The sequence below is a fragment of the Tamandua tetradactyla genome, chromosome 4 (assembly GCF_023851605.1).
Source record: "Tamandua tetradactyla isolate mTamTet1 chromosome 4, mTamTet1.pri, whole genome shotgun sequence".
NCBI lineage: Eukaryota > Metazoa > Chordata > Mammalia > Pilosa > Myrmecophagidae > Tamandua > Tamandua tetradactyla.
Window position 1 is genome coordinate 109,313,508 of NC_135330.1, and position 22,334 is coordinate 109,335,841.

At 40.7% G+C, this 22,334-nt stretch overlaps 1 long non-coding RNA gene across 2 annotated transcripts in view; it reads left to right on the plus strand.

The window, feature by feature from the left end:
* Positions 1-22,334, plus strand: part of LOC143679265 (uncharacterized) — an 85,984-nt gene that overhangs the window by 33,819 nt on the left and 29,831 nt on the right. For both annotated transcript variants that reach the window (XR_013173619.1, XR_013173618.1), the window contains exon 3: positions 500-817. This is a non-coding gene — a long non-coding RNA (uncharacterized LOC143679265). The remainder of the gene's footprint in view (positions 1-499; positions 818-22,334) is intronic.

Consider the following 22,334-nt stretch of genomic DNA (forward strand, 5'->3'; position numbering starts at 1 on the left):
AAGAAGAATGCTAGAAACTTACAGTGAAGACAGAGATGAAAAGGGCATTTCCTGGCCCCTCAAAGAGTTTGGAGGGTGGTGGAGAAAAGGTTCTTCATAGGGAATTTAGTACAAAGTATAAAGAAAAGTATGGTATATAATCTACAAACAAAATGTTATTGAAATGATATTATTTTCAGTCAGGCAGACAGCAGCGCAGGAGTCAAGCCAGGGAAGATTTTGTAAAGAAACTGTATTTGAACTGGGTTTTAAGGATCATTGGGATTTCAATGGGAAAGATGGCAAACAAGACCTTCTGAATACAGAGGATAATGAATGTACAAGTATAGGGTTGAGACAGTGCAGGGCATGTTTCAAGGCTCTGGTTTTTGGGTGTACAATGATGGAGAGGGATATTATGGGGAAGAATAGCTGGAAAAGTTTAGGGTTAGAGTTTCATGCCTGAATATGAGGTCTGGGGGTGAATCAGTTTGCTCCTAAATTATATCCTGTGTTGCAGGCCAAAGCAGAAAAGCATCTGATAATGCACTCCACAGGACAGAAGAAAAAAGATGCCAGGGGAATGGACTCTACAGCAGAAAGCTCTCTGGAGCCTTCTTCCCATCCTCTGGCAGTGACAGTGGCAAGAGTCTCAGCACGACTGACATGATGCCCCTTCGTCACCACAATGCCCCTCCCACACCACAGGACACATCGTCACCTTCATTCCGCAGCCCCTGTGCACTGGCTGCCTTGACCAGTCTTTTGGGGTGTCCTGCTTTATGAAGGCTCTGTTTCCACCTTCCTGAACTAATCTATAAATTCCTGAAGAACATGAGTAAGTTCTTAAGCTTCTTTTTCTTCCGTACTGTTATGAATTGAATTGCGCCCCCCAAAAAGATGTGTTCAAATCTTAACTCGCAGTGCCTCTGAATATGATCTTACTTGGAAATAGGGTTTTTGAAGATGTAATTAAGTTAAGAGGAGGGCTTAATCCAGTACAACTGGTATCCTTCTATGAAGAGGGCAGTTTGGAGACAGAGATTAGAGAAGGGGGATATGTTCATTTAAAGACGGAAACAGGGTTTGGAGTGATGGCCTATAAGCCAAGGAATGCCAAGGATGATGGCAAACACCAGAGGCTAGAAAAGATGAGGAAGATTTCTGCCTTACAGGTTTCAGCGGAAGAATGGTCCTGCCAACACCTTGAGTTCAGACTTCTGGCTTCCAGAACCATAAGACAATACATTTCTGTTGTTGTAAGATACCCAATTTGTGGCGCTTTGTCATACTCCTTAGTGGCACATGGAAGCCCTAGAAAACTAATATACACCCCATAAGAGACAGAAACATTATGGGCTTGCAAAGAAAAAGCCTTAGAGATATAGCAGCCCACTTTCTTTCCCATAAAATGGCTACATGGAGAATATTAATAAAGAAACAAGCTCTAAGTAGTCAAAGGTTTAGATTTTTTAATTAGCCTAATTGTTTAGATGAGTATTTTTAGCTGCTAACAAGGTACAGCAATCTCCAGAATGCGAGTGGCAGCTCACTCCTACTTCTTGGCCAATATTTCACCAGGCCCTGAGTCATAGCTCTGAAATCAATTCTGCCCTTTACTGCAAAATCATTATAGAGCTGGGGGGAAAAATGATCCGTGTTGTTTCATCAGTGGGGGTGCTGGAAAATCAGGAAGCAGTGATACTCAACTTGGATGTTAGGGGTCTGAGTGTAGCATGCCAACCAGAGACATGGAGAATACCATCACGTTCAATTCCAAGCCTGGCTCAGAAATGAGCAGGAGGATAAGAAAGTTTTGATGTACTTTCTGTAAGTCAACATTTTGCACATTCATTTTCTCATGGAGTCTTAGATCTGTCTCTTCTAGATAACAAGAGCATTTTAAAAATGAAACATTTGTGATGTAAGAAACTGAATCTAGGTATAAAATGCTGTCAGTCTGCTGCTAATTTGTGTGTGTGTGTGTGTGTGTGTGTGTGTGTATGTGTGCTGCTCTCCTGACTCTAATAAACAAAATTTGAGTTCAAGAAAAAGACGAGTGAAAAGAGAAACTATTTAGCATGCAGGCAGGAAAAGCATAGCACTGACGCTACTGCGGGAGAGAGATCTAGTAATTCTTTGTGCCGTATCACACTTGCCAAAGGATTTTAGGATTGAGGGATTTGGGCAGAGGGGAATTTAAGAGCTACAGGGGTAGAACCGGGCCTTTTTTTTTTTTTTTTTTTCTAGAGACCCTGAAAAGTGTCCCTTTAACGGAGGCTCAAACCCAGGAGTTACTTCCCTGATCAAATGCAAGTCCTCAGGTTTGGTCATCACCCCCAGGTCCAGCGAGTTGTGGCCAGGGTGAGAGGGCCACGTGGTACAAACCCTGAGGGCTTCCACAAGGAACTTTCTGGCCTCTTTGTTGGGAAGCAGCCTGGGGCCCTTATGATCAGAGCCTTGTAGATCCCTGCTGCACCAGGACTGTGTCCCACGCTCTGCTCAGAGGGACTTCCAGGCTGTCTTCATTGTGGATCTGAGACCAAAATCTCCTTCACCACCACTTGCTGGAATGCTCTCCATTGCTCAGTCTCTTGCTTTGATTAATTTCAGGGCATGCAACAAATAAATATTCACTTAATACTATTTAAGACACATGTGTGAGAGACAGGGTGGGGGGAGGGCAGAAGCAAATAAGGCATTTTTCTTGGCTCCTCCTAAGGAATTTAGAGGGATTAGAGAAGGATGTTCACAGAGAATTTCATATAAGTACTTTTGGAACTCACCCTCTGGCCATATGCATCTCTCTTACTGTCAGTTGCTTAAGAGGTATCCGGGAAGGAAAAATTGGCCCCTAGGGACACTTTCTTCAGAAAACTTGTACATAAAGCACATGGAGAAAGACCCATAGTTGCTTGTTTATTTTCCTTTCTAGACTCTGGGTTCCTTGTCTTGTTTATCTTTACAGATCCAGCTCTGCAAGTAGCCATCTATTCAGAAATAGCATTTGCATTTTAATAATAATAACTATTTGAATCTACTGTGTATGCAAGCTTTGCATACATTACTTCAGTAAATCGTTACCATAGCTCCCAGGGGTAGATAGTATTATTTTCTTTTTTCAGATGATGCTCAGAGAAGTCAAGCACCCAACAGAAAAGTATGTGCCTTATATGTACGTGTTGATTGTTATGATGGAGCAAAAGTTGCGAAACTTGCCTAACCTCACACTGGGTCTCACTGGCAGAGCTGGGATTTAAATTCACTTCTATCTGAGGCCAGAGCCCGTGTTCATGAAAGGTCTCAAGTAAGAACAGAAATTTTAAGTGCGAGTATTTTAGTGACGGGTCAATTTACTTCCCTATTGCTGTATAGAAAAGAATCAGAATGGCTCAGGGACAGAACCCAGATTTTTGTTTCACATTATGGACAAGTCAAGGGCTTGCTCTGGAAAATAATAATTATGATAACAACAAAAATAATAATAAAACAAAAATGCATATTTTTCTATGTTCTTTCAGCCAGCCAGCCAGCTGTCCAGCAAACCTTTATAGAGTAGCTATGCTATGCTAGGAGATCCTGAGGCAAGCCCTAGAGAGAGAAAGAGGTGTAAGACATGGTTCTTTGTTCTGAGAAATTCTTACTCTTGCAAGGGAGATGGATGCATGAACCAACAGTTTTATTTCAAAGCACTAAGAGAACTACTGATCAGGACCACCTGTCTAATTAAGACGTTATGAGAACACAGCATCCTGAAGACCGTAGGGATGCTAATCATGAGACTGTTCGCAAAAGGTTCTGGAAATGGCTTTAGATCCAAGGATAGGATATGTCTATATTTTAACAAAAATGTTTGTGCGGTGGCATTTTCTAAGTTTATGGCACTGCTGCTGCTGTTAAGTTGCTCACAGTGTTTTGGTTTAGAGGAAGAATTGGACTGAAACCCAATAGTTCTAACTCAACACTTACTATTTAAATTTTCTTCCTGTCTTTCCTCCAAATACTTTCTTTCAGCACATTTATACCTTCAGATATTTTATAGTCAGCATTTTGGAGACAGCTTCCTTTTTAATTTGGATCTTGGCACTCTTTTTTAAAAGAGTGGTGTGATCAAGGAAAGCAAGACATTCCCTCCCCTTGCCATCTTGAACTGCCTGAAACTGCTTCTTAATAATACCTCACATTTATCTTAGCACTTACAAATATTCAAAGTGCTTTCGTACACATTACCTTAATGAGTTTTCTTAATTACTTGATGATATAGGCCAGAAACTATTCTTATTGCCGTTTTTATTAGTGCTAAAAAGTGATCATATGGAGGACAGAAAAAATTCCAACAGTACAGAAAGTTACAAAAATTAAAAAGAAAAGTTAACCATTTTTCTACCCCCCTCCATACCCCTCCTGAGGGGCAATGCTTTTTCTACTGCTACTATTTTCACTCTTCTGGTATTTATTTCTTTAACTCCAAATAATCATATGCGGTCGTTTCTTGATTTATCTGCCTTAGGTAGAATCTGGTGACTTCTTTCTATGAAAGATAAGAAATTTGAATTATTTTTATTACCTTCCCCTCCCCTTCAAATTTTTGTTAATTATATATTTATTTTTAAATCTTTCATTAAATATCTTTATAATGCTAAATAATGTAGAGCTTACATCTTAATTTCTTGGTATCTCAACATTTGAAGATATATATATTAACTTTATTTATGGAATATGAAGAATTTTTGCTCTTATACGTCCCATCATCTCATCTCACCCATTTTTATTTCCTAACATTTATCAGTTCTATACTCACTTTTACATTGTTAAGATTTTTAACTTTTGTCTTCTGTCCTGTAACTATAGCTAAATTATAGTTACAAAGTTACATGTTTTATTTACAGGTTGATTCTTAAAATCATGGAAACATGACAATTAGGTTAATGTGATTATGAAAACATTATTCACTACAAATCTCGTTGTTAATTTAGTAATGAGCGCTGTATAGGGCAAATATAGTGCTGTAATTAAACCTATTCCATTTGAAGGAAAATGTTTCAAGTTTCTAGGTCAAATGAGACATCTTACACAATATCAGTTGCTTAAAATCATGCTGCAGTTCTGCAATTTGTGTTACATTTGTACCTATGACTTTACCGTACAACTTTCTGTTTTTCCTAGAATTTCTAATTGCCTTCCTTTTTATTCTTGTGACAGTGGTTGTCGTTGGTTCACTTAACCATGCCTCAGCTGCAGTGAGTGTTGGTTTCTAACAGCTCACAGTTGGCCACTTTTACAGAGAATTGCCCTTTGCCTAAAGAAAGCTGCCACACGAGATACGTTACCTCTTGCACACAAACCTGCAGGACACATTCTCTGTCACAATTTGTATTCTAGCCTTGAGGAATGAGGGGACAGCTAAACTTCAGCTAAGTCACTTTCTTGCTTAGATTTTTTCCCCTGCCCTATCATGTTTCCCTCACTCCCACCTTCTTTAAGGGGCACTTCCTCAGTAAATGACTTGCAGAGTAATCCTTATCTCTGCTAGAGAACCCAATCAAAGACACCTGTTGATAGAAGACCATGTGTCTTTACCCAATCACTAATGACTACGTAATTTTTTTTACCTGGCTATGTTTAAAGAATCCATTTTTTCCCCCTAGAATGAATTATTATTGGAATCCACTGACTTCCAGAGGAAGTTCAGATCCATTGTTGTCTAGGTATGCGATGCATGTGAAATATTCAGATTTCGTTGATTGCTTCATTCCTGGGTAAGAGCCCCTAATACTTGTATCATATATCTTCCTCCTTGGATTCCTTTTTGTGTTAACAGCACATAATAAAACTTCAAGCAACTTCCACAAAAAGGTAGATAGGAAACAAATTTTCTGAGTCATAAGTCTGAAAATCTATTTATATACACTTTGTACTTGATTGATAATTTGGCCAACATATAATTTTATCTTCAAAGTAATTTTCCCTCATCCTGTTAAAAGCAATTCTGCACTATCTTATAGTTTCCAAGGTTGCTGGTGAAAATTCCAATGTCAGCCTGATTCTTTTTTGAGGGGTGTAAGAGTAGGAAATAAGCTATATTTCTCTGGAAATTTTGAAGTTTTTTTCCTGTTGATTTTCTGGAATTTCAGCCATTTGGATACTCAATGGGCTCTTTCAATCTGACAACTCCAGACTGTCTTCAGTTCCAGGAAATGTACTTGAATTATTTCCGGAATTATCAAAACTCATTTGTGTTCTCTACTCTCTTTCTAGAATTCCTATTAAATGAACAATGGCTTTTCTAAATTTCTCTCTTCCATATTTCTTAACTTCTTGTTCTCTTATCTTTCTTTTTTTCCCCTTTATTTTTATGCTGTAATTTCTGAGAAGAGTTTTACAATTTTACCTTCAGCTTGGTCTCTTTAGGGCTTTTGCTTTGTTTTTTTTACTCAAATGTGAAGAAGCATTGGATTTCAGTTTTTTCTGTAGAAAGTACTAGATTATGAGTATGGGGAGCTGGTATGAGTTTCCACTTCCACCGGTCTTTTTTGGATATTTGGGTTCATGGAGAGGGAAACCACCTGGTGTAGTTGCTCCAATAGTAGATGTTCAAGCAATCATTCTTACTGTAGTCCTTAGCCCACAGCTGTTCTCATACCTGCTAACCTTGGGCTTGGGATCCTCGCCTGGGTCCTGCTGAGAAGAACAATTCCTGCCTCTGCTGTGACTTTCTCCTCTCTAAGTCTTAGGCTATGACTTCCTCTCTCTGCATGAAACCATTTATCCTTTTCCATACATCCTTGTTTTTGGTCTACAGGATTCTGGGAGGTGTGATATAAGCATCATTACTTAGACTAACTTCCTGGACCAAAAGCCCTATTCAGTGTGATTGTATGGTTCCTGAAACCTGGGCAAGGAGGGATTAAATGCTTTGTCAAGTGACCAGTCAGTGGTGGAGCTGGACGTTAGAATTCAGTTTTTCTGTCTCCTGATCTAAGAGTCTTTCCATTTCCCCATACTTCACAACCTTGAGTCCGTACAGTCCTTATCAGTGCATATCAAAGCAGCGGAAACAGGCATGTTTACAGGCAGCGTTTTGAACATGAATCATTGGAGCCAGAGCCAAGGAAGGACAAGACATTTGCATTTGCTGTGATGCTGCTTCCAATGCAATGTAACTGTTACCTCATCTTTAGTTTTCATGGAAATGTCAGAGATAAAAAGATTTTAAAGCATTTAAATTGGAAAACCCAGTGCAAGACATTTTCAGTAAGAGCTTAACAAATAAATTGGTTGACTAGGGCAGAAAGCACTTTTAAAATTTTCATTATGACCTAACCATCACAGTATTAGTGTCTAGGTTGGTTCCAATTTCTGAATTCTAGTGGGTTTTGAGGTGGAGGAAAGACAGATAAATTACGTTTGCCTACTGTGGAGTCAAGGTATACCTCCCTTAACCTCATTCACACACACTTATATTTTTCCTCTTGTTGCCAGTTTTTGTACTCATTGGTCATTAAAAAAAAGGACAAGGTGAAACATTTTATTTTTTACTAGACAGGTGAGACCTATTAAACAAACTGGATTAGTTTCTCACTTTTGTTTTCAGAAAACAATAGTAAATAGTACCAGAGACAATTCAATGTAAAGGATTTCCTTTCTGAGGAGAAATAACATACCCATTCAATTAATAAACATCTATTGAATATCTACTACTATAGGTATGGTTGTGAACCTGGGGTAAAATGGTGAGCAAATCAGACATGACGTTTTTCTTCATACAGCATGTAATCTGATGGGGGAGACAGATATGAATCAAACACTATAAATATATAGTAAAATGCCTGGGAGAAGTGTCTCAAAGGAAAGTTCTGCACACAGCCATGCTGATAACCAGGGGAGGGCAAACTGGAAAGGCTTTTCTGAAGCAGGGACATGCGAGATGAATTTTGAAGGTTAATAGGACATGGTGAAAGGTGAAGCACAAATTGGAGATAGACAAGAGAGGCTCTTGGAGGCCAGAGGACCATGTTAGTCCCCCACCTAAAAAATAATGGCAACCTGGGCAAAGGTATTAGCAGAGGAGATAAAGAAAAATGGATGGATTCAAGAGATATTGAGGAAATAGAATTTCCAGGATCAGTGGTGAATTCAATATGGGAAGTGAACGAGAAAGTTTATGGACATAAAGCACAACTGGTTTCTCACAGGTTGAGCAAACATGCCATATTCAGGAAATATGGTATTTGAGGTGGGTCTGAGAATGGGCTCTATATTAGCAGTTGTGGCTTAGGGTTGTGATGAGAATGGCCTTTAGGGAACAATATAAGAAAAGACATGGAAATAGGAATAACATAATCAAGGTTACAGTTAGAGTGGGAGAGAAGACGAAAGGATGAGAAGGGGTGGGAGAAGAGAAATGCGAGAGATGAGGCTAGATTGTGTAGAGTTGTAAATGTCATCTAATGACTTAAGATTTTATTCTTTAGACAATGGGCTCCAGAGAATAAGAAGATTAAAAGGAGCCAGGGCTCTGAGGTCTCAGATTGGGGTAGAAAACAGAGTGGGGGCCTGTCCTTAATAATAAAGAAGCCAAAATGAGAATATAGAAGGGTATGGGGGGAAACTCCTTAAGCTTGTAGTAGAGAAACAGAAACAGCAAGACCAAAAGGAATGTTAGGGAGAAAGGGGTTGGCATCATAGCAGGTGCTTAAGAAATGGTTGCTGAAGAAAAGAAGGCTGAATAGTGCGCCAACCTCCAAGTGGCTGGAAAACTCTTTGTAGTACCCCCTGAGTACTAATTTAGAGCTCAGAGCCTCTATTGTTTTCAGTTGTGCCCTGCAGACCATAAAATAATGCAGGTGAAGGACGAATTCACCCTTACATCTTTTCTGGTCATTGTTTGGAACTCATTATGGAGTTATTTTTAAAGCATTTATTCTTTATTTATTTATTTTTTTTACATGGGCAGGCACCAGGAATCGAATCCGGGCCCTCTGGCATAGCAGGCAAGCGTTCTTGCCTACTGAGCCACTGTGGCCCGCCCTAAAGCATTATTGCACTCACTCAGCTCCCTCAGAAATTGGGACTTTTACCTCATCTTTGCACAAGTGACTGGTTGGGTTTCCAATCCTGGTGCAATTAATTCACTGAAGGCTGCTACTTCCTCCCACACAGAATCCTTTGGTAGCACGGGAACAGTCAGGGGCTACAGTGACAAGGAAAAGGAAGGCACACCTGGCAGCCTGTGTTCCTTTGGGAAGATTTTTAAAAAGCTGAGGAAGGGAACATTCAGAAGCCATCACTATTGGAAATTATCCAGAGGACAAGGATGATTGACTAGTTGTTAGGAGGCAATTTCGTGGCTGCACAAGCTGCAAAATGCAGCCACATACACCAGGCATATTTACATGACTTTATATATTCTAAAGAGAAATTGAAATATGCAATGGAGATCAAAGAGCATGGTCCTGCTGCAACCCCTTACTAACACTTCCCATCAAAGCCCAGTGGCAAGCCCCCATGCAAAGGGCATGGACAAGGGAGTTGAGCAGCCTAGGACTTTAATCCCTACTCTGCAAGGACCAGCAGGACCCTAGGTGAGTGACTTCACATTTTGGCATTTTTTATTCATCATTTAAACACACAAAAAATAATTGTACCTGTCTTATGTGCCGAGGACTCACAGATCAGTATTCTAGTCTGGCTGTCTCTCCTAAGCTCCCCTCCCCTTAAGCCCACCTACCTCTTGGACACTTTCTCTGGAGGTGTTGTGTGGGTAACCCAAACTCAATTTGTCCCAGTCCAATCTCCTCTCCATCCCTAGCCCTAATCAAATAAAACATTGCCCACCCTCCACCCTTGCCCACTCAATCCAGCAAATCCCATAAACGCAAAACTTGAGCGGTATCCCTGATGCCATCTTCTGTTTCCCCTACTGTTTTGAGTTCATCACCATATCCTATCAATGTTATCCACTGTCTATCCACTGTTGCCTCTAATTCAAGTCACCTCTTCTTCCCTGCTTTTCATCCTCTTGTATTTTATAATTCAGCCTCACTGCTCTGTTCCTAGGCCTTGAAATATGCCATGGGTTTGCCTTCCACTTGACCTTTGAAATGGCTATTCTTTTTTGCTTGAAATGCTCTGGCCATGTCTCCACCTTTGTCTGGACCAGGTTAGGCAACCCTGCTCAGCAGGTTCACCATGCCTGATATTTTTCCTAGCACAGCACTTATAAAAATGTATTGCAGAGACTTGTTTATTTTCCTCCTACACTCTTAGCTCCTTAAAACAGGGACTTATCCATCTTGCTTTTCATTATAACCCTAGCATGCAATAGATATGTGTGGGAAGAAGGAAGAAAGGATGAGGAAAGGAAAGAAGGAAGAAAGGAAAGGAAATGACTGAAAGAAGGATTGAATGAAAATAATATGAAAAAGGTGTTGGATAAATGGAAGCTATCATTATTGCTATTTCAGAGTCAACAGGTTTCAGAAGAAGATTCCTGTAGATTAGGGAATCTTACCAGCTGAGAGGGGGAACTGTAGGTGGAGAATTTTTTGAGATGAAAAGGTGCTTGGTCTCTTTATTTGAAAGAAGTATAGAAACCCAACTCCCCTTGCTACAGGTATTCATAGATTTTGTAGGGATGAGTGGAGTTGGTAGTTATTGCTAATGGGACACTGAGGTGTGAAAGGGTGCTACAACCAGTGCTGTGTAATTTGGGGAAATTGCTTAATGTCTTTGAACCTTGGTTTTCTCATATGTCATATGAGAGGATTAGACAAGACCATTTCTAAGGTTTCTTCCAAATTTGACATAGTTTGATATTACTTGGCAGCCCAATCCTTTCCTACTTAAGACTTTTGGGTACCTTTTATTTCTTTCTCCCCAACCTACCATACCTTTCTAAGTGTATTATTTAGAGGTGGAAATGGGCTGTTGATGGGTTTGGGTAAAGTAGGTAAGAGTGTTTAAGTAACCTTTTCTGTACTTCAGTCTTTATTCTACTGACTTCTATTTTTCTCATCTTTATTTGGTCTTCCAGATACTCTAGGTTATCATCAGAGTGGATTTCCCAGATACAGAGCTGGATTTTAAGTAGGTGGGATTGTTCTCAGCCACATCATCAATTGGCAATTTCCATTGATCTTTTGCCAGCAATCTTGGCTCCCACCTACAACTTTAGCCAAACGTCCCTATGAAGATAGCTAATCAAGGGGAAACATGTCTATCCTATACATCTTTCAAATCAAATTTCAAAGACTTTCACAAATAATGAGACTTCCATTGGAATGAGGTTACCTGATGGTACCATGCCAGTACATGTCTACAAACTCCTCTCAGCCCCTTGCATGGCTGACTCCTTTTCGTCCTTCAGGTTTCAGTTCAATATCATCTACTCCTAACCTCTGTTGACTTACCCCTTCACAGACACCTTACCAAATTGACATTATAGCATTCATCACTGCCTGAAATGAGTGTGTTCATTTATTCATTGTTTTCTCCACCACTAAAATGTAAGCTCTATGGGAGGCAGGACTCTATCTGTTTTGCTTCCTGCTATACTCCCAGCAGTTTTGTGCACATGCACAAAATAGGTACTTGAAAAAACACTATGGCAAGTGAATGAACCTTTGGGATGTGCAGGAGTTTACTTAATCCATTTATTCAGAAAACTCAAAAGTTAGGGCTTTTATCCAACTGTCATGGAAAATGAGGAGTTTAATAGCCTTAAGGTTTTTAACATTGGACTAGGTCATCTCTTATGGGCTTTTCAAACTGATCTCCTCTGCTTTTCAGCCACACTATATCTCTATTTAGTAGGTCATGTTATCTATATGCAAATATGTATACATATTTATCTAGCCTAGAAGTCCAACTATTCAAAATAAATCATGTTCTATAGCAGTGGTTTACCTTTTTTTTTGTAAGCTTAAGAATCCTTACTTCAAATGAAAATCTTACAAGGAAGCCTTATGTATATGAAATAAAATGAAGTTAACGAGAAGAAGTAGGAATGGTAGGGAGTGTTTATAGGTCTGCCTGTTCCCCAGAATAACCCCTTCTTCCCAATGACATTTCCTAGAATAGTTTGACTATTATTGGATCAATAATTAACTTAGTATGTACCAAGTGCTTTACAAGCACTTATTGGATCAATAAGTAACTTACTATGTATCAAGTGCTTTACAAGCATCATCTCCTAATTTTCATAATGACCTTATGAAATAGATATGGTATTATTGTCTGCATTAGGCAAATAAAGAGACTCAGGATTAATGAGCTTAAGAAGCTTGCTCAAGGTCTTTGTGGTAGCCCATTCCACTGTTGCCACTAATGGTATTCACTTCCTAGTGCTAATAACCTCGTGTATTCCCTCTCATACTGGATCATAGCTGGCCATGTGACCCATGGAATACGGCTGAAGGATAGCATATATAGCATTTAACTTCTAAGACAAGGTTGTCAAGCCATTGCAGCTTCTGTCTTGTTCTCTTGGGCCACTAACTCTGGGCCAAGCCAGTCGCCATGCCATCAGAGAACTCAAGCAACCAGTGAAGAGTCCTCATGGAAAGGAACAGAATTTCCCTGACAATAGCCCAAACCAATGTGCCATGGGGGTGAACTACTTTGGAAGTGGCTCTCCTAGCTGTGATTGAAGTTTCAGATGGCTGCAGTCCAAACCAACATCTGATGGCAACTTCACTGGAGACCTGGTGCAAGAACCACCTCACCAAGTCATTCCTAAGTTCCTTACCCACAGAAATTGTGAAAAATAATGATTATTGTTGTTGTAAACTTGAAAGTTTGGGGCCCATTTGGTACACAGCATTAGATATCTGGTACCATCTTGAAGATAACTAAATGGCAGAGCCAGGATTTGAACCCTAGTTCTCCCTCCAGAGGTTATGGAGGAATGCTTAACTCCTTAATGAGGAATGCTCCACTTTCTTACAGACTCATTTCTAACCCAAAGTTAAAAAGTCACCATGTTTATGCAAGCATCTTACAAAGGTGGTGGATCCAGGATTTGAAGCCAGGTGGTTTAATTTCAAGACCTATGTTCTTCATCACCATGCTATGCAAATGTCATCATAGAGCAATCCCTCCAGAAAGATGGTCTGGATTTGGAATGCCAGATGGAAGGGAAAAGAAAGAGCCTGGAAAGGTGGACCTTAGCTGGGAGGTAACTGCAGTTATTGAGGAGGAATTGACATCTCTGTTATGGAGCAGAACTACTCGACTATTTTGCAACACATTCTTGATACTCACTATGGGTTTTGAATATTTTTCTCTGCAGACCATATTGCAACAATCCCTACTCACTGGTCAGTTTTCCAGAAGGAAATTTACTATGGTCATTGGCCAACCCAGACTCCCCAGTGGTGGGAGTTGGGCCACTTCAAGGTTTCAGCGTTCACTATAATGTTTAATCTGTGTTTGCCTATAGCACAGCAATCTTTATGATTATATTAAAACATATATCACTGTTTTTAAAAGATGAAGGGGAATGGATCAAGATTTTCTGCCTTCAAATTGAGCTAACTATATTAGTGATAATTTAAATGAGAAATGCTGGCACAGAAAGAAAGAACTGATTGTGCCCTGTCCTTGGTAGAATTTTGAGTCATTCATGCAGTATAGTGTCTGGAGAGTTCTATTGAGTCATGCATTGCTAACTATGGAAGAAAAATGTATTTTCTAAAGCCTTCTGTTATTACTCATGTCTTTTGGTCGGCATCAGCAGATGCTGGTACGCTCTGACTGGTGATCTAATAGAAAAGTTTCTTATAGGCAGGCAGATCTGACATAATTTCCCCTTAACTCTGATAAATTTGGCACAAGTTTTTTTATTTGGCTTGCAAGATGTTTGCATTAACATTGTGACTTATTTTTGGCTTGGTGTTAAGCGGATTGTTTAGTAACAAAATGGAGCATTTGGATTTTGCAGCAGCCAGGAGGAATGCTCTTATTTTATAATGAAGCAACTGAACAAATGTTCTTTACAGTGATTCATTCCTCATGTGGGAAAAATTTCTCTTAATATATGCGCTCTCTATGTTGGATACATGGAGCTGTTTTACCTTCAATATTTAGGCAGAATTCTCACGGAGCGATTTGGGGGCAGTATCTGTAAATTCAGGCACAGACTCCTCCACAAAAGTAACATAGGATTCATGCAAGCAACCACGGGGATTCTTGTCCTCATGGGGCCAGAGTGTGCATAGAAGTTCAACCTCTTCACTTAATCTTTTAAAACTTAGGTTTTTTTTTTTTTGTCTGAAGTGGGCACATAATTGCCTACCTATTTAGCTAAGGCAGAAACAATTTCCCGATAGGAAGATGACTCAGTGGCTTAGGGAGGCTGTGGAACATCTTGTCCTGGTCAGTCTTCAGAAAGACAGAGACAGCCAGCTGCCCGGTTAAGACTAGAGACCAGAGCACACCAATGGAGCTTGACATTTAGGAAGGATAAAGGGACCGGGTCATACTGAACCTGATTTTCTTATCTGTGAGATAATGGTGAGCCCAGACACACCCAAGGCCTCTGTTCTCATGACGTTCATTGCCAGTTAATTTTGTAAATATCGGGGTTATTCAGAGAGAGAGCTCTATTATTTTATTATCTGGATATAATAGACAAAGCACTTGTTTTTTTTGTGTGTGTGTGTATTTGTCCTCCCAGTATAGCATCATATAGGGTCATTGCTCAAAAAATACAACCCTGAAAGTCTTTTGGGAGAGGAGTCTGACATTGGATGGGTTTTGCTGAAACAGTCACGAAGAGAAGCGCAATGCTTGGCGGTGGTACCTCAGGGCGTGACCCTCCTGGTCAGATGGGAGCAATGGGTTCTTGTTGGCCTCATCCATCACCTGGAGTGGAAGTGTGAGGAGGATCCTAAAATGTCCTGCACAGACCTTCAGGCCACAAAGAACTAAAGTGGTCTCTCTGTACTGCCCCAACAAGGGGTTCTCATTACCTACCTGATGATGTCCAGTTTGGATGGTGATTGTCTGGGTCTGTAGGAACTAAACAACAGATTTTGAACACCTGAGCTGCTTCTGGTCTTCTGCGGTCAAGGTCATGTCCATTGTGTGTTATACCGCATCCTTGATCTTGTACCACAGCTTTGTTTATAGCTCACATTCTCAGCAAGAAGCAGCCATTCCTCCATAAGCAGTCTGGACCGTCCCACCTCTTGCCACTGCATTTGGAGACAGTGGTTCCTGTGCTGGGGGCACGCAACCACAGGTGCTGACGTTGGGAGGAAGGAACTGCAACATCACATGATTGGCCCTTGCAGCTGATGTCAACCCTCTGGGAGTTCCCAAATCCTCCAGCATCATTGGCTCATCTGCTCCACTATCATTTTTAATTATAGGGTGGGTGTCCTAGCAGCTTTGACATATCTCTTATTAGTCTTAAGGGTTTAGATTTCTTTGAGTCATCTCAGAATCAAAGTTTCCACTTCAGCTGAGTTCTTGATCCTCATTATTCTCAGGACTGCCTGTGTATGTTGCCTACCCCCTACTCCCAGCATTACACCATACTGAGAACCATCAGATTCCTTCATCCCATAAAGCACTGCTGATCCAAGGTGGTGGAGTAGGATGACATCACAGCAAACAACTTGGAACAAATGCTGATACCTGATCTTGGTAATTCTTAAGCCATTGACACTCAAGTGAATTTCTCAAAGATCTCTCACTTCACCGTCTTGGTGAACTCTTCTTCTACCCTAACCGCTCCCCCCCGCCCCTGAACTCACAACTTTCCTCTGACTTTATTATTCTAAGAAATTTGGCTCTTTCTTGTACCTATCCCAAAACCCAGCTCTGGGCCTTATGCCAGAGAGCTGGGGAGAAATAACTCATTGAGCTACTCAGCTAAATTCATCCGTCCTGGAACTCAAAACACCACTGCAGTCCTTATTTTAACAGGATCAAAGAGTTAGGTGTGGTTTTCCTGAGTTTCTGTCCATAGAAAGGAGCAGGAAAGTAGGAATTTATCATCCTTCTGGAATGATTCTGCTCCCTCTCTGCCCCTAAGGAGGCTGAAGTAGTTTTCCATTTTTACAATCCAAAGAAGACAGCTGGCATTTTGTAAAACATATTGATAGGAAACTAAGAGGTGGCCAGAAATTAGCTCACAAGGCTCAGCACTTCAGGATCATGCCTGTGTTACGATCTCTGAACTAAGTAGCGGGCATTCCAGCCAACACAAGTGGCACAGGACATAGAGATGCACTACAGAACCCAGGGCTAGAGGAATCTGATCTGAACTAAACTATTCCTCAAGCCAAATAGCAGGAACTGGAGGTCGATATCAGAATCTACTTCCTCATCTTCATTGTTTACAGATATACCTAGAGAGGTCCTCAGAGTAAGCTGTATGTCATTCTCTTTGCTCAATGTGGATTCAGCCATTGTCAACAGATACTTTGCTTGTCTTTAGAAAATCCCCTATGTCTGTATGGGTCTTACTTATCAAGAGGGGAAATATCAGGGAGAAGTATCACTTAAAAAAACACGGTATTAGCTAGACTTCTTTATAAAGATACAACTGGATAGTGAGGCCTGAATTTTCTCTGCTTCAATAGTGTTTGGAAGGAAATGTGATAAAATACAGGGTTTGAAGAAGTACATGTTTTTTCAGAACAACTCTGTATTCAGTGTTCTCTTTCCAATGAGGTAAGAGAGTCTTACTGTTTTTCTTGGGTCATATAAAGTATAAGCTCTTTGGGAAATTGTATATAGAAGAAATATTAGGAGTTATGTTTGTTGGAGCAATGGAATATCACATGGCCCTTTCCATAAGCTGTTCATAGCATGGATGTTTGCTTTCTTATTGTACAGCAGACAGCATTTCATTCCTGCTGCTTCTTTTAAAGGCTTACCTATTTAGGTAAGGCCCACCCAGGATAATCCCCTTTTGATTAACTCAGAGCCAACTGATCAGTAATTTAATTAGGGGGTGATATTCTGGCGCATTCATTAGTCTTGCCCACACTCAGTGGGATGGGATTATACAGGCCTATATATCAAAGGGTGTGAAATTTGGGGCCACCTTAGAATTTTGCCTACTACAAATGATGACTGTTTTTCACCTATCAGAACACATTAGGATATGGGAATGAATATTAGCAATCAAATCTCACATCAGGTGTCAAATACCAAACTAGCACCAAGTCTTTCTTCTATAATGCCTTCCTGTTTTTCTTTCTAAAATTTTAAATATTGAATTGAATTGTTTTGTCTAAGCTTCCCCAAAATCGGATGTGGTCGTTTAAAGCTGTTATGTACCCCCAGAAAAGGCCATATTCTTTATATCCATTCCTGTGGGTGCAGACCTGTTGTGGGTGAGACCTTCTAATTAAGTTTTTCAATTGAGATGTGACCCACCTCATTCAGGAGGGATTTTAATCCTCTTGCTGGAGTCTTTTATAAGAGGATAAAACATATACAGAAGTGAAGAGATGAAATTCAGAGAAGCACCCGGAGAAGTTTAAAGAAAAAGCCACAGATGGACAAGCCAGAAGCAGAAGCAATGAACCCTGGGAGAGAAGGACCAGCAGACATCAAAGCACAAGCACCTACCATGTGCTTTGCCATATGACAGAGGAGCCCAAGCTCGCTGTTAATTATTGATATGGACATTTTCATGGCTTAGAGTTGTAAACTTGTAATCTAATAAATCCCTATTGCAAAAGCCAGTCCATTCTGGTAAACTGCATTCAGACATCTTTAGCTAACCACAACACTGGACAGAAGGTGTCATTAGGAAGCATCAACCCCAAATCAGCCATCTGTAGAACCACACATCCTCAGCAATAATTTGTAAATGGGAGCTTAAAATTTTGAGGGAACTACCCAAAGCTAACTTAAGGTCTCCAAGCTATAAACTCAGAATGTCTGCTTCCATGACAGTTTGGTCATGCTAACTTGCCTAAAGATGTAGCTGACTTAGTTGAATTTCACCCCACTGAAAGGAAGATGGTTCACCCAGGGAAAGCACTTGAAGGAACTTATAAAAGGATTGAGGCAGAGTTGTGGAGTTTGATGATACCCGCCACCCAAATCACGTCACTTATTCCTCTGACTTTGATTCCCAGATAACTGAGTGACCTTCCTGTTTTTTGACCAGTGGCCATGGGAATTCCAAGTACTGTTTTTCAATGAAAAATAATAAATACATTTATAGACTAAATAAATAACAAATATTCTTCTTCTTTGAGTTTGAATAATGTCAGTCAACACTGGATAGTCCAACTGTCTGTAGCCACATCAGAAAAACCTATTCCTGGCTGTAAAGTCAAGAACTGGACTCTAAATGAGATGGCCAAAGACACTGCTATCCCTGGAGACCCCTGACTTTCAGACTAGACAACAGCTTGGTCCCAACCTTCTCTTCCTGGCCTGTTCACTTGATAACATGCTCTGAGCAGGCAATTCCAGTGATTTTAATGTTCTGAGCCAAAACCATCTGGTGGCCCAGGCTGACAACCTGAATATGTTTTTTAGTTGAAATGAGAAGTGGTTGCAGCAGTCACCACAGCAACGGCTTGGCTGGGACTCTTGGGAGCTTTCGACTGAGGAATTAGAGCAGTTGGGAGGATGGTTTCAACTGGAATTAATAGTGACTAACTTTTAGGATTAGCCTGCTGGGAATCCTTTATGTTTTTCCTAGTAAACATAAGTAAGCACTGCAATTGTATTTCAGTATGAAACACTTCTCTTGACATTTACACAATGCTTCTACTCTTTTCCTCTTCTGGATGTATACACACTAAGTAAGAACAGCCTCCAACGTAAAGGGCAAGGGGAGTGAAGAATTTCTTTCAGGCTACCAAAAAATTAAGTTTTAATTAATTTTCAATTCTGCATTTCTGGATTTTTCATGTATATTCTACCTACCAGGCTGTACTTGGTCTCCCAATTAAAAGAAGTAACATGCTACAGAGAGAGTAACAAAGAACTCAAGGAGTGGTTTGAACCTGTTCTAGGGAGTGAGATTCTCAGCCATGTGTTTATTGAGCTCATGTAGAAGTCAATCACAGAAGCACCTGCTTGGTGGTTGAGGTGGGGTGATGGAGCTATTATTGTAGTGTACATGTGAATAGTACATTGACTGGTACTCAAGGAAATGTTCAATCACTGGACAATTTAAAGGTGGACAGATCTGAGAATGGCAAATAAGGACACCTAGGTACATGATTCATTGATGGCTGCTTATGCTATGCAGATATAAGGCCATGGACAGAGTGAGGCGCCATCTTGGTGAAACAGAGCATGGCCAACAGGCTAGAGCCAAAGGTGGTGACTGATTTGCAGTACTTGTGATTAATGGTAAACACTAGGATTTTTTCTGGAATAATAGATTCACCATACTGGAGAAGTAAAAAAGATTCCACAAATAAATATGTGTAGGTGAAACTGAGCTAAACAAAGTCACACAGATTTCTCAGAGCCTTTACTATGCTAAACTTTACTACACATTTTTAAAGGATGTGCGTGTAATACCCAGTGATTCTCAAACTTTTTATCAGAGCTTCTGAGGAAGGGTTTGGACAAGACTGTCTCTAGTTGGGGTAAAAAAGGCCCTTGCCTTGGGATCTATGCTTTGGAGGGACAGCCTTAATCTGGGCCTTCTCTGCTTATGCCCCTTCCCATAGGGCTAGGGGGACATTCTCACACAGAATCCTGTTTCCCCCATATACAGTATGCTCTGGGCTTGTGTGAGTTTCTATTCCAATTATTTTCTCAAGGGTGAATTCACCTTACCCTCAAGCTCAGGTTTAGCTAAGGGGTGGCCATTTGTAAGGGTTATGGACAGAGCTGGGATGTGTACGCTGCTGTACCCACACATGTACACACGAGGCCTCTCTTGGTGTGGTCTGGAGCAAAGGATGGGAAGAGAAGGAAATAGCTAGGGAACAATTTTACACCCCTTTCCCCACCATCAAATTCCAATGCAGAACTCTCTGGAGTCCGAGAATCCTACATTTGAACCTGGTCTTCTGGTTGTTATGAAGATACATTTACCAAAATAGGAGGATGCTTTATTTAACAGTTTTCTAGCTTTCATTATAACTTTAAAGTATTTTGACATATGACATATGGGCCTCTATTTGTACTGTATATAATTTCCTGCCCTACACATGTCAGGAGAGAACCTGGGCTGGTGTATCTCAGGAGGTGGGTCTGAAAAGTTTTGCTCTAAGCTTCATTTTGCTGATATTTCTCACATACTACTCGATTTACCTGTGGTCAGGTTTGCATTTGCTGAGCACTGAGCCAGAAGGGAGGCTCTGTATGTCAAAATGGGAAGGAAAATTCCAACCTGTAGATCTCTTTTACTCTCAGTGTCCTCTTTTTAAAAAGCGGAGACAATGAGCACACCTGTTTCACAAGGTGGTTGCGAGAATTAGATCCAGCAACCCAGTGCCTCCAGCTCAATACTGGGCACACAGAAAGCCCTTAACAAATGCTAGGTGATTTTTCTACTTTTACTAACGTCACCACCACCATCATCATCATCAACATCATTTGTTTAAAGCTTAACATTTCTAGTTGTTAGGTCAACACGGGCTATTGTATTAAAGATGTGCATTTGCCAACTTGGCAGGTGAACTCACTGCCCTCCCCTACCTACACGGGACATGACTCCCAAGGGTGTAAACCTCCCTGGCAACATGGGACCTGACTCACGGGTATGAGCCAGGAGCCAGCATCATGGGAATGAGAAAATCTTCTTGACCAAAAAAGGGAAGAGAGAAATGAGACAAAATAAAGTGTCAGTGGTTGAGAGATTTCAAACAGAGTTGAGAGGTTATCCTGGAGGTTATTCTTATGCACTATATAGATATCTCTTTTTAGTTTATGGTGTATTGGAGTGGCTGGAGGGAAGTACCTGAAACTGTTGAACTATGTTCTAGTAGCCTTGATTCTTGAAGATGATTGTATAATGATATAGCTTTTACATATGACTGTGTGATTGTGAAAACCTTGTGTCTGATGCTCCTTTTTTCTGGGGTATGGACAGAAGAGTAAAAAAAAAATAAGGCTAAAAAATAAACAATAGGGGAGATTAAGGGTAAAAATTGGGTGGATTAAAATATTGTGGGTCAAAGAGAGGGCGAGATAAGAGGCATAGGATGTGTGAGTTCTTTTTTCTTTTTCTAGAGTGACGCAAATATTCTAAAAAATGACAATGGTAAAGAATGCACAACTATGTGATGGTATTGTCAACTACTGATTTTATAATATGATTGGACTGTATGTGTGTGGATATTTCTCAGTAAAAATATATTTTTAAAATGTGCTTTGGCCAGCACATGAGATTCAGACTCCACCTGGATACAGCAACCCCAACCCAAGGTTCTTGGGCTGTCAGCACCTGCAGTCCAGGTGATTGACTTCTGCAACTCTGGGAACAGTATCAGGTTGCAACTCTACCATCCCCAGGAGGAGGTGCCTGGAATCAAGTAAAGGTGCAGGCCGGGCTGGGGCTGGAAATGAGCTAACAGGCATTAAGAACTAACAGGCTAAGAATGGCATAGCCATTCATACTTCAGAGAGCCAAGGGGGGAATCAAAGGCCCAGGTTGAAATTCTCACCTATGTGTTAAGTGTATGGTCTTTGAGAGAAAACCAATCTGTATTTTGATCTACTGAACATCAGTGAGCGTCAGTGTTCATCAGTGAACATCAAGCATTAAGGGGTCACTTTAGCAGAGAGAAGAGACCAGGTAGAATTAGAAGATGGAGATTATGTTCTAAGAAACGGAAGAAGGGATGTGGGTGGTGTGGAGCAGTGATTCTCCAACTTCAGCATGCAACAGAATCTCCTGGAGACTTGGTGAAACACAAATTGCTGGGCCCACCCCACAGACTTTCTGATTTGGTACCCCTGGGTTGGGGCCTGGGAACATACATTTCTAACAAGTGCTATTGATGCTCCTGGTCTTGGGGTCACACTTTGAGAACCACTCATCTGAAGCTCTGGGCACTGTTCTCGAAAGACTACACTTTTCTACTACAAGTCACTGAGGTGAGAAAGAGGGTAGAGGGGGAGCCATGGGGCAGGATAAAGGTGCTATATGCCAGAGCTAGCTTCCCAGTGTAGGTGGGGAATGCAGCTCTCAAGTCTCCTGTCACAAGGAGATTAGATAATTTGATGCTTTGGAGCAAAACCTCTCCCAGCTGTGAGCCCTGCACGCATAGTGGGTACTCATTCAGCATTGGTAGAATCAAATGTGGATCCAGCAAGATTCCCAGGGATAGAGGAGTTTCAACAGCTACAAAATTAATAAACATATCTACTGAACAGATGATTTACCTGGCACGTCCAGAGAACAAGATGGG